The sequence below is a fragment of the Fukomys damarensis genome, unplaced genomic scaffold, assembly GCF_012274545.1.
Source record: "Fukomys damarensis isolate Sample0158 unplaced genomic scaffold, DMR_v1.0_HiC HiC_scaffold_47, whole genome shotgun sequence".
NCBI classification, from domain to species: Eukaryota; Metazoa; Chordata; class Mammalia; order Rodentia; family Bathyergidae; genus Fukomys; species Fukomys damarensis.
Genome location: NW_022900959.1, coordinates 23,850 through 34,814, shown reverse-complemented (window position 1 = coordinate 34,814; position 10,965 = coordinate 23,850).

Below are 10,965 nucleotides of genomic sequence, written 5' to 3'. Positions count from 1 at the left end.
GAAGTAAAAGCAGCAAGCAAATATATAAAAAAATGTTCCACATCAGTGGTCATTCGAGAGATGCAGATGAAGACAACATTGAGATTCCACCTCACCCCACAAAGAATGGCTGCTATCAAGAAATCTAACAATAACAAATGTTGGTGGGGTTGCGGGGAGAAAGGAACCCTTCTCCATTGTTGGTGAGAGTACAGACTTGTGCAACCACTATGCAAATCAATATGGAGATTCCTCAAAGAGCTGGGACTAGAGGTTCCATTTGATCCAGCCACTCCTCTGCTGGGTGTCTTTCCAAAAGGACTAAAAGAATCATATCACAGTGATGTATGTGCACCCATGTTTAAGTGGCAGTTTTCAATAGCTAAAATTTGGAAACAGCCCATTTGCCCATCAGTTGCAAACGGGATAAAGAAGATGTGGTTTTTCTATAAAATGGAATATTACTCACCCATAAAGAATGAGAAAATAGATTCATTCACTGGAAAATGGATACATATTGAGGATATACTCTTAAGTGAAATAAATAAGTCACACATGTAAATACCAATTACTTTCTCTAGCGTGAATAAACTGTAATAGTACATAAGATCCTAATGAGATAACTGATATTGTGAAATCGGAAGAAAGGGGCTACAGGTGTAGGTTAGGTGGGATGGGTAGGGGAAGGGTAATAAGGGAAAAGAAAAAATGTGAGAAAATGAAAGGATGGAAATAAAGTGTTTGTATATGGGGAGGGGAGGAGGGGGTGAAGGGAGGGCAGGGACAAGGGGAAAAATGAGAACCAAGACCTGTCATGCAGAGGTACAAGATCCCAGCAATCGATGTAACTGAACTACATCCCTAAAATGTACCAAAAAACTCAATTAAAAAAATTTCTGGCTTCTGATTTGAGAGAGAGGGAAAGCTTATTCTTAAGGACAACTTTATTACCCAGTCAACTTTATAATTAGCAGAAAGCTGCAAAAAATGGCTTTTACTCCAGATAGCTCACTTAGTACTTCAATGACAATTGTCACCTCAATATTTTATAATTGAGACCAAGAGTACGCCAATGGAAGAAAATAAGTAGACCAAGAGAAAGTGGCTGTCTTTGTTATAGCCTTAAAAGCAATAGGCTCTCAATCTTGTTTTGGCCACTCCAGGGAGAACTCAATGACTAAACTCACCTGCTACTACTGTGGAAAGCCAGGCCACCTTAGGGGGCAATGTGATAAAAAATGTCACAACAACAGCCTCATGCACCATGCCCTGATTGCAAAGATGATCACTAGAAGTCAAACTGTCCCCTTACATGGAGGTCCCAGAGACCAGACCGTCTTACCAGCTGGCAGCATCTTTCCAGTGTGACTGTGTTTGCATTGCTCTGGCTTTCAGAGACCTCAGGGTTATGGCGGTGTAGGCCTGTAATCCCAGCTACTTGGGAGGCTAAGGCAAGAAAATCAAAAGCTTGAGAACAGCCTGGGCAATTTAGTGAGACTCAGTTATAAAACAACAAAAAAGGCTGGTGGTGGTAGCACACTCCTATAATTGCAGCACTCTGAGATGGTAAGGAAGAGAGATCCGAAGTTCAAATCCAGCGTGGACAACTTTGAGAGATCACATCTTGAGAGAAAAAAGGCCAGGATATAGTTCAGGGATAGACCAGTTGTATATAAGTGTGAATGTCCAGGCTTCATCTCCAATACTGCAGAACCGAACCAAACCAAACACAACACAAACCAAACAACTCCTTCCTCCAAATGTACCATATTTCAAACTCACTGCAAAGCTATTGAGAGCTGTGGATAGCTCTTTATTTAGACCACCCTTGTGCATGCACATTGCTGTCTTTCAGTAATAGCCCATAAAATCAGGCAATAGTTTAAGTGAGTGAGTCTGGACTTCGGGGGCTTCTCCTTCAGAAATACTCCCACAGCAGCCCAAGGCTTGTTCAGAATTATGTACAGGGGAACATAGTGAGAAGCTGGAGATGATGTGAATGCCAAGCAGTGAGGAGATGATCTAGTACCGTGCAGCCCTTCAGAAGAGTATGCAAGAGCCGAATGTGCTGCAGTGGAGAAATGTTCAAGGTGGTCGTTAAATGAAAAAAGAACTGGGTGTTGTGTCCATGTTTGTAATTCTGGTCCCTGGGAGGCTGACTAAGGATGATTTTGAGTTCGAGCTTCCCTGGCCAACTTGGTGACCTGTCTTAAAAAATAAAAATGAGGGCCAGGGATTTAGTTCAGTGGTTCTGCCACCTGCCTTGCAAGTGCAAAGTCCTGTGAGACATTTGTGTACCAGAAAAAAAAAGTCTGGGAATGTAGTTCAGCTGGAAAGCCCTGGGACCAACCAACAGTACTAGGAAAAAAAAAGTCCTAGTGAAATAATAGGTGACTGGGTGCTAGGATATGGGTATAGATTGCCCTCAAGAGTCCATGTGCTAGAAGCTGGACTCCAAAGAGATGGAATTAAGAAGGGGTTGGAGGGCATCAGGTCATGGAAGCAATGTTTGGATGGGATTCATGCTAATTCCAAGGATTGGATTAGTTTCGAGGAGAGCAGATTGATTTACAGGAGAAATCCTGGCCCCTACCTGGCCTCTTGCCTCTTCTCTCTCACCCTGAGACTTCTTACTCTCCTATTAGCTCCGGCTATGTGATGCTATCACCAAATTAGGACCCGATAGAGGACCTCATCAGGGAGGCCACTTGACCTTGACTTCCCAGATTCCACAACTGTGAGCTGAACAAACGTCTTTAAAGAGTACCCAGCCTCAGGCATTTTATTATAGGAGCACAAAACAGAGCAAGACAGTAGGACCACCTAGCTTTGTAAATTGTGCATGTAGGCTTATGTTTATACTTCCCTTTATTTAGAGGCCTTCTACATGGATATGCATGAAACCGGAAATGGTGTTTACCTCTGGGTTGTAGGGCATACAATGGAAGGACCAGAATCAAGGAGCCTTTCGTTTTGTACTCTTTCTTTGCTTAGTTTTAAAAATATGTGTTTGCATTATGTACAGAATTAACTGTAGATAAAAATATTAGCTAATGTTTTCATAGCTGTCCACACTTTAGATAATTGTAACAAAAATCATCACTGAAAAATATTGAGTAGTTTGAACAAGTGTACTGTTACTTTAGATGTTGGATTATCATTGTTTTACATTAGCTTTAATCAGTGAAATATTTTTTTAAAAACTTCAGTTTTGGATGATTTCATGGCCTGGCACAATCTCATCCTGAATGGATTGAGTGATGTCTGGAATCAGTGCGGTTGGGGTGGGTCTGCACTTCTGCTCATGTTTTCTCCTGCTCCTCCTCCTCCTCCTCTTCCTCCTGTTCCTTCTGTTCCTGCTTCTCCTTCTCCTCTTCCTGCTCCTCTTCCTTCTCCTCCTCCTGCTCCTCCTCCTTCCTGCCTTCCCCCAAGTTGTAAAATCACAAAACAAGTCAAGTTCATAAGCCAAGGATCCAGTGTTTTTGAAGAAATGAAGGCTGAAAAAATGCCCAACATTTAGTGAAATTATAAACGCCTATCCAAAAATATCAAGGAATGACAAAAAGAATAAAAACCTACAATCCAAATTACTATAGATGAATATAAAAATAAAAATTTGAAATGTCAACCAAGAAAAAAGACACAGTGTGTGAAGAGGAAGAAAAATAAAGATAAATAGTGTATTTCTTATCAAAAAGAGCACACAAGAAAAAGTGGAGCACTATCTTTAAAATAATGAAATTATATGTTGGGCATGATGGTGCATGTCTGTAATCTAACATTCAGGAGGAGGCTGATGTAGAAGGACTGCAGTGAGTTCTGAGTTTATGAAGTGAGTTCAAGCCCAGCTTGAGACCCTTTCTCAAAAAAGAAAAACAAACAAACAAACAAACAAAAAACCCAAACAAAAGTCCCCTAAAAACTCACAAAAGGAAAGAAATTACAAATCTTCAAACCTAGAATTCTATACAAACCAATAATTTCTTAGAAAGAGAAGATACAGTTGATTTTTTTTTTCTGTTGGTACCAGGTATTGAACTCAGGGCCTTCACACTGAGCTATATCGCTAGTCTTTTATATATTAAAAAAAATTTTTTTGGAGATGGGTTCTTATTAAATTGCCCAGACTTAGCTTGCACTTGTAGCTCTTCTGTCTCAGCCTCCCACAGTGCTGAGATCAGAGGCAGTACTATCACATCCAGCTAGGGTATATTTTGATGCATAAAAATTTATGTAGAATTAATCACTCAGCTAAGAGTGTTGGTGTATGTCTGTAATCCCAGCATTCTAGGAAGCTAAATCAGTAGGATTGCAAATTTAAGCACATTGTGTGTGTTAAAAGAGTGTATATGTATGTAATGTATGTATGTACATTACATATTAAAGATGTAGATGACATATTAAGGAAGTTCCTTCAGATAGAAGGAAAATGATACAAGATGGAAATCTGGGTTTACACAAAAGAATGGAGAACATTGGAAGTGAATACTATATGGGACAGTACACAAGATTTTCTGCTGTTGTTACACTTTTAAAAAGATAACTAATTGTTGAAACAAAAATATTTCAATATTTTTAGATTTATAACATACATAGAAATAAAGTATTTGAATGCCAGGGATGCGGCTTAGTGGTACCATGCCCACCAGGCAAGTGCAAGGTCCTGACTTCAATTCCCCATACTGGGGTGAGGAGAAAAGAAAAAAGAAATAATATGTTTAATAACAAAGGCCCAAAGTACTAGGCCATACTGTATGTAGGACGCTGTATGTCATGTGAAGTGGTATAATATCACTTGAAAACGAGTTCTGATAAATTAAACATGCCCAGGGTAAACCTGAAAGCAACCATGAAAAGAACAAATTAGTAAGCCAGCAAAGGAGATCAAATGGAACCATAAAAATATGCAAAAAGTTAAAGATGGTACTTTGTACCCCAAGGCAATCAAACACAGCTACAAGAAAACAAGGTCACTTGGTGAGCCAAGTGACAGCATGGAATAATGACAGAAATTTAATCCAAAAAATGTTAGAAAAAGAAGAAAAAAAGAACAAAAAACAGGTGAGACAATAAATTGCATCGAGTTTTGCACCAGATAACATCTATAATAATATTAGTTGCAATTCATCAAAATATTCAAATTGCTTACTGTTTAGTTAAGCTGTTAAAAATCTGGACAACAAACTCGGCTTTGTGGCACTCACCTGTAATCCTGCAATCTTAGAAGCTGGGGCAGCAGGAGCAAGTTTGAGCCCAGGCTGGGAAACTTAACCACTTAGAATTTGTTTAAAAAAAAATTAGAAAAAGTGTTGGAGGTATAGCTCAGTGTGAAGGCCCTGGATTCTATCCCTCATACCCAAATAAAAACAAGTATCAAAGGCTGATCAGTCCCTGAGCTACCTTCTGTGGGGGAGTGATGAGGAATAAAAGAAAGAGATAGAGACAATTTTCAAGACATAAAGAGAGCACTGGGAGGAGACCAGCCTCTAGCAGACAGACTTGAATAAAACTTTATGGTTGGCCCACTTTTATTAGCAGTGGGAAGCCCAGGGGAAGGGGTAGCACTCATTTCATGGAAGAACTGTGCTCAGCAGGTGCTGCTTTGCCTCAGAAGTGCCTGGTTAGCCACAGTCCACCCATAGCCAGAGGACATGCAGCCTTCCACATACTTCCTGGGCCCGAGCAGTATAACACGCCTGGAGATCTGAGTTACAGAGCTCAGTCCCCAACAAACAACAACAACAGCAATGATACAAGGCCACTTTCAGATATGAAGACAAGCACTTTTGATGTAGTCAGAAGCTACCATGGGGACTGATGGTGAAGAAATTCTAGGATTTTCAAGCTGTTACTCATTAGATATACAATTTAAATTTTCTTCTGGGGCAATCAAGGACTTAAAATAAGTTTCTGCTGTAATTGCCAACTCTTGTACCTTGACTTAGTACAATTGTCTTACATGTTTTATATGTTCTTTGGCCTATGAGTGTGATTGTCAGTTATATGATCATTATGATCATTATAATGACAATATATGATATATTTATGTGGTATATATATATAATTCTATGATATGTTATAATGACCACTATATGATAATTAACTTTATAAGGTCTTATAAAATGAATAAATGAATAGGGCTGCAGGGAGGGGTGATAAGAAGGAAACTGAAATGTATTATGTACATGTACCATCCCCTGCAGTGACATAAACATTATTACATTATTACATCATGTACTGCAAATGTATACTATTAAAAGTAACAAAACAAAACAAAACAAAACAAAACACTAAAACTTGCTGACTCTTTATTTGGATCTACAGAGGCCTAACAAGTGCAGAGGACCACAATATTGATTATTCCCAAAGGTGGCTGTGGAGAGTTAACCCCACAATTGGTTTGTTTTGAGAAGTGAGTCTGGCTGAAGACTATGAGCCAAGGACAGAGTAACTCACACCCAAATTCTGTCCCCACAGCTAAAACCTTCAGAATAAAAGGACAATGTTCCAATTACAATCATATACTTTGTCTGTTTTGTTCCTAATTTGAGAATACTTTGTCTTGTCCTTTATGAACCATGTTTACATTAATTTCCATAGAAACCACACATCACCTTTACCCTGACTGATTGCCAATAAAAGTCAGTGCCTGGGACTGGTCAGTGCCTTTGTTGGTTGGACTGGCATTAGTCATTCTGGAAGCCTGCATTGTGTCTCTTAGTTCTGTCTCTAGTGTATTTTTTTCCTCAGGCCTGTGTCACACACTGGTCAGGTGGATACTGGACCCTGATTACAGGTGTCTCTGGCAAATAAGTTTCTAAACATAGAACAAGACTGATCTTTATATTTGTATCCATTAACACCTTAAACTTTGAATCTGTGCATGATATTTACTTAGAGAAGTTGGCACAACTAGATTTATTAGCCCCAGATTTACATAGCCTATCATCTCATCCATCCCCTTTCAAGATGTAAGACATGAAGATGGAGTAAGGTACTTCTCAGGATTCAAAGGACATCTGTGTTCCAGTTTTTACAAGGTCTAGTTGCCAGCTGTTCCTTTTCAGAGTGGTGCCTACAAGTCTCCATCAATATTTCTGAGCCAGTTTTGAGCCAAACCCCAGGAAAAACAGACCATGAAATAACTGAAACTACCACGAACAGAAACATTTTGTAGGGACAGAACTTGTCCTTAAGCCATGAGAATTCTGTCAGAGCTGGAAAACCAGGACTGAGATAATAAACAACCAGCATCGCACAAACCTCAGTTCTTCTGTGGGCGAGGCAGTCTGATGCTCTTCATCAGAGTGCACCCCCTGAAGCTATTATTCAGGCCAGAGTTCTTTCCATGGAAATCTTTTGCCAGTGAGTTCATACCGTTGCCTTAGTTTTCATTTCTATTATCACTAAAGCAATGTCCCATGCTAGTCAATAATAGTTTCCTGATGCCCAATTTGGGGATACTCGAGTGCGGCTGCTTTGGGATTTGTCCAGACCCTGAAATTGACTGAGCACTCACAACGTTAGACACTGTGCAGGGGTGAGTCCCCATCTGCAGTGTGGGCCCTCTGGTTGGTATTTCAATCCTTTTTCTCCTTTTGAACCACCGCCCCCAGTTAAATTCCATTGGGGCACTAAGGTATCTGTGGGAACTTTATTAATCGGGAATGACAGGGTACAAAAGTTGTCCTGGTTTGTTGCTGCTTCAACCTGTTTGCTGGTTGGTTGGAGGGGCATTGGATAAAGCAACACTTCTGTCCCCGTCCCTTGACTTCTCCATAGATTTGGTTCCCTACACAGCAGGGAGTAATTTGATAGGAATTGTAACTATTAGGCATTTTGAGATCTAGTCGTTGTCTTGGTGAGTTGTTAGGGAGTTCAAGTCATTGGCTTGGAGAAATGATTTTTTTCTTGCCATTAAAAACGTTGGATTGGTGACAGATCTTTGTGTTGGTGAGGGTGTCCAAAATTCTATGTCTCTCATCTTTCTTGCTAGCTGCTGTGTAACTAGCAAATGGTGACTTAGCATTTTTTTTTTTTGTATTGGCGATCGAACTCAGGACCTTGTTTTTGCAAGGCAGGCAGTGGCACCACTGAGCTAAGTCCAAGGCCTATGGTGACTGCTTTTGTGGCTGTGTTAAGAGGCATGAAGGGAAAGGGGTTGATTTTTCTTCCATTTAGGATTTGGCTACTATAGCTGTCTTGTCCCATGGTCAAAAGAAGAGAAAAACCAGAAGTCTGTTACTATATTCTGTAAGATGTCTCCATTTAATAAAATTCCTACCATACTCTTGCTGTTGGGGTAATGCCTTAGTGTAGTTATTATGAGCAACAAGTTCAAAAAGCCTAAGAGAGGGTCAGATGGAAGATTTAAGTGAGCAGACAGTTAAGCAAGCAGGTCATCAAGCTGAAAAATGTAAAAGGAAATAGAACAGCACACCCAGGTTCAGAGCAAATTCAAGTAGCTACCCAAGCTTAGAGATAAGAAGATAAATATAAGAACAAAGCATAGAAGATTGGGATGAGAATGGAGAGATAAAGACTCTTCCCTCCTGAAAAATGACTCAACCAGGAAATTGTGAATCAGGCTGTACTAGCTCCTTCCTATCTTTGGACTTGGAGAAATTAGATAGATATGCAACATGACCAGTTGTCTTTTTGAGCTCTCTTTCAATTCAAGCCCCTTCCCATGCTTTGCTTATAGACATCAGATTGGGACACAGATCTCTAATTCGATTTCCTGCTTGGAATCCCCTTGTGTTGACCTCCATGATGACTCTTGTCTTCTGATTTCTAATAAACTCTTATAACTTCTTTCTTTGTCTGTGGCTTCATTCTTCATTGTGCCTTCAGCTCAGTTTCATACTGGACTTATGGTAACCTCATTGGAGGTTCCACTGAGATCTGAGATTGATAGGAGGTCAATCCCAAATGGAAGTTTTACTATTCTCTTTTTTCTGAGTGAATATGCTCTTGCTAAAGATGTTTTCTTTCAGAAGATAGGGGTTTGTACTGTTTTATTTTTTTTTTAATCAGACAATCTTATGGCCTTATGTCTCTTGTGTCATTTCCCTGTTGATAGAGTAGATTTGGTGAATAATGTGCCTGTAAAAGCACAGGACTTCTTCATCCACTTAGAGGTGACTAGTGCAGCTGCTACTCTAAAATCTGGGACAGTTTCACTGGGGTAGTCTGGCCTGATCCATGCTGCGCACATGTAGAAGGGAATGTCAAACTTACTTTGCCTCAATTTCTTTTCCTGTTGGATTTTCCCCTGGGAGGAAGAATTTTATCTTTTGATGTTCCTGTCTTTCGAGTCTGAAGAGAATGCTGGCTCTTGCATGGAATACTCCATTAACTCACCACAAGCATAATGAGGATGAACCTCTTTGACTCTTAAGGACTCAACTCTACCCTTCCCCTGCCACTCTTTTTCTTTTCTTCTTCACTTTTCTTTGGGGGGGTACCAGGGATCAACCTCAGAGGACCTTGTGCTTGTGATGCAGACATGGTGCCCCTGAGCTGAATCCCTGGCCCTACTCATTCATTTTTGAAGAACGTGCTGGACTCCTTTTATAAAGGTTCGCTAGTCTGACTCTCTGAAGAGAGTCCATAGTGGCTGAATTCCAATCCAGCTTCTTTGTAGGCTTCTTAGATTACTTCTCTGGAAAAAATCCCCAACTGGCATCTCCCCTATGTCGACCCTTCTCAGCTCACATCAGCCAGAGTATGTCTTCACCTCTTTTCCTCCAATGATAGTGATCTCATTTTAGTTATTATAAATAGGCAGTTTGAAAAGAGCAAGATATGAAAGAGTTAATCATGCAGCTGGCTAAGCTCAAACATGTAAAAGAAAATGAAACAGCCTATCCAGGTTAAGAGCTAATTTTAAGCCAAGCTGAGAGATCCCAAGGTAAACACAAGAATAAAGTATAAAAGTCTAGGATGAGAATAGAGAGATAAAGACTCTTTGTTCCAGAAAAATGACTGTCATTGAGGATATGCTGTTAGGATTGAACTGCTCTTTTGTTTCTCTGTACCTGGAGAAGACAGATATACAAGATAACCTGTTTTCTTTTCAAACTCTTTTTGCATTCAAGCCCCTTGCTGTGTTGTGCTCGTGTATGTAAGATGAGAGATGCCTAATAGGATTTTCGGCCCAGAATCATCTTGTAATACGTCTCTATTATGAGTTTTCTCTTATTGTTTCCAATGAAACTCTCAAAGCTTCCTTCTTTGGTTCATGACTTCATTCTTTGTCATTAGTGGAACCATGAACTCACTTCATATAAAAATTGCAATAAAACTAGGATGTCTTTTGGAAAACTAGGGGGAATTAAGGAAGAAAAGTTAAACAAAAGTAGTTTATTTTGTTTTGTAACATGGCCTGGCCTCAGTATGAACTGTGGAGTCTAGAGAGGTGTCCCCTCCAAAAAGGGATCCTCAGTTCTAAGACAATGTTGCAACTAGATTTGTTTTTCAAGAGGGAAGGAAAATGGGGCTGAAGTCCCTTATGTACAGGTGTTTATGACTGTATACCAAAATTTTTTCTAGCACTGGGAGTGAACCCAGAGCTTTCACACTGAGCTACACCCCAAACCCAACCTAATTTGAAAAAAAAAATTAGTACATGTTTGCAGTACATAATGTTTACATTCCCTGTGCTGGTTTGCCATATGCATGATTGCTACATATTCTCTTTTCCTCCTATTTCTCCTTCTCTATCCTTCCATCTTTTGATCCACTTCCCATTTGAGAAAGATCTACCTCTCTGCTTTTATTATTCAATGTTAAGTAGCTGTGAGGAGATGAAAGAGTCCATTTGCCTCAAATCACCATCTCATCTTGTACAGGTAGGGAAGGGTCCTTTAGAGAAAGAAAAAAAAGGAGGGGAAGCATAGAAAGACAGTGAAGACCTTCACATTTGCAGTTTGCCCAATGTGAAAAACTTCTAAGTATCATATCAAAAATAAATTTCAAGATAAA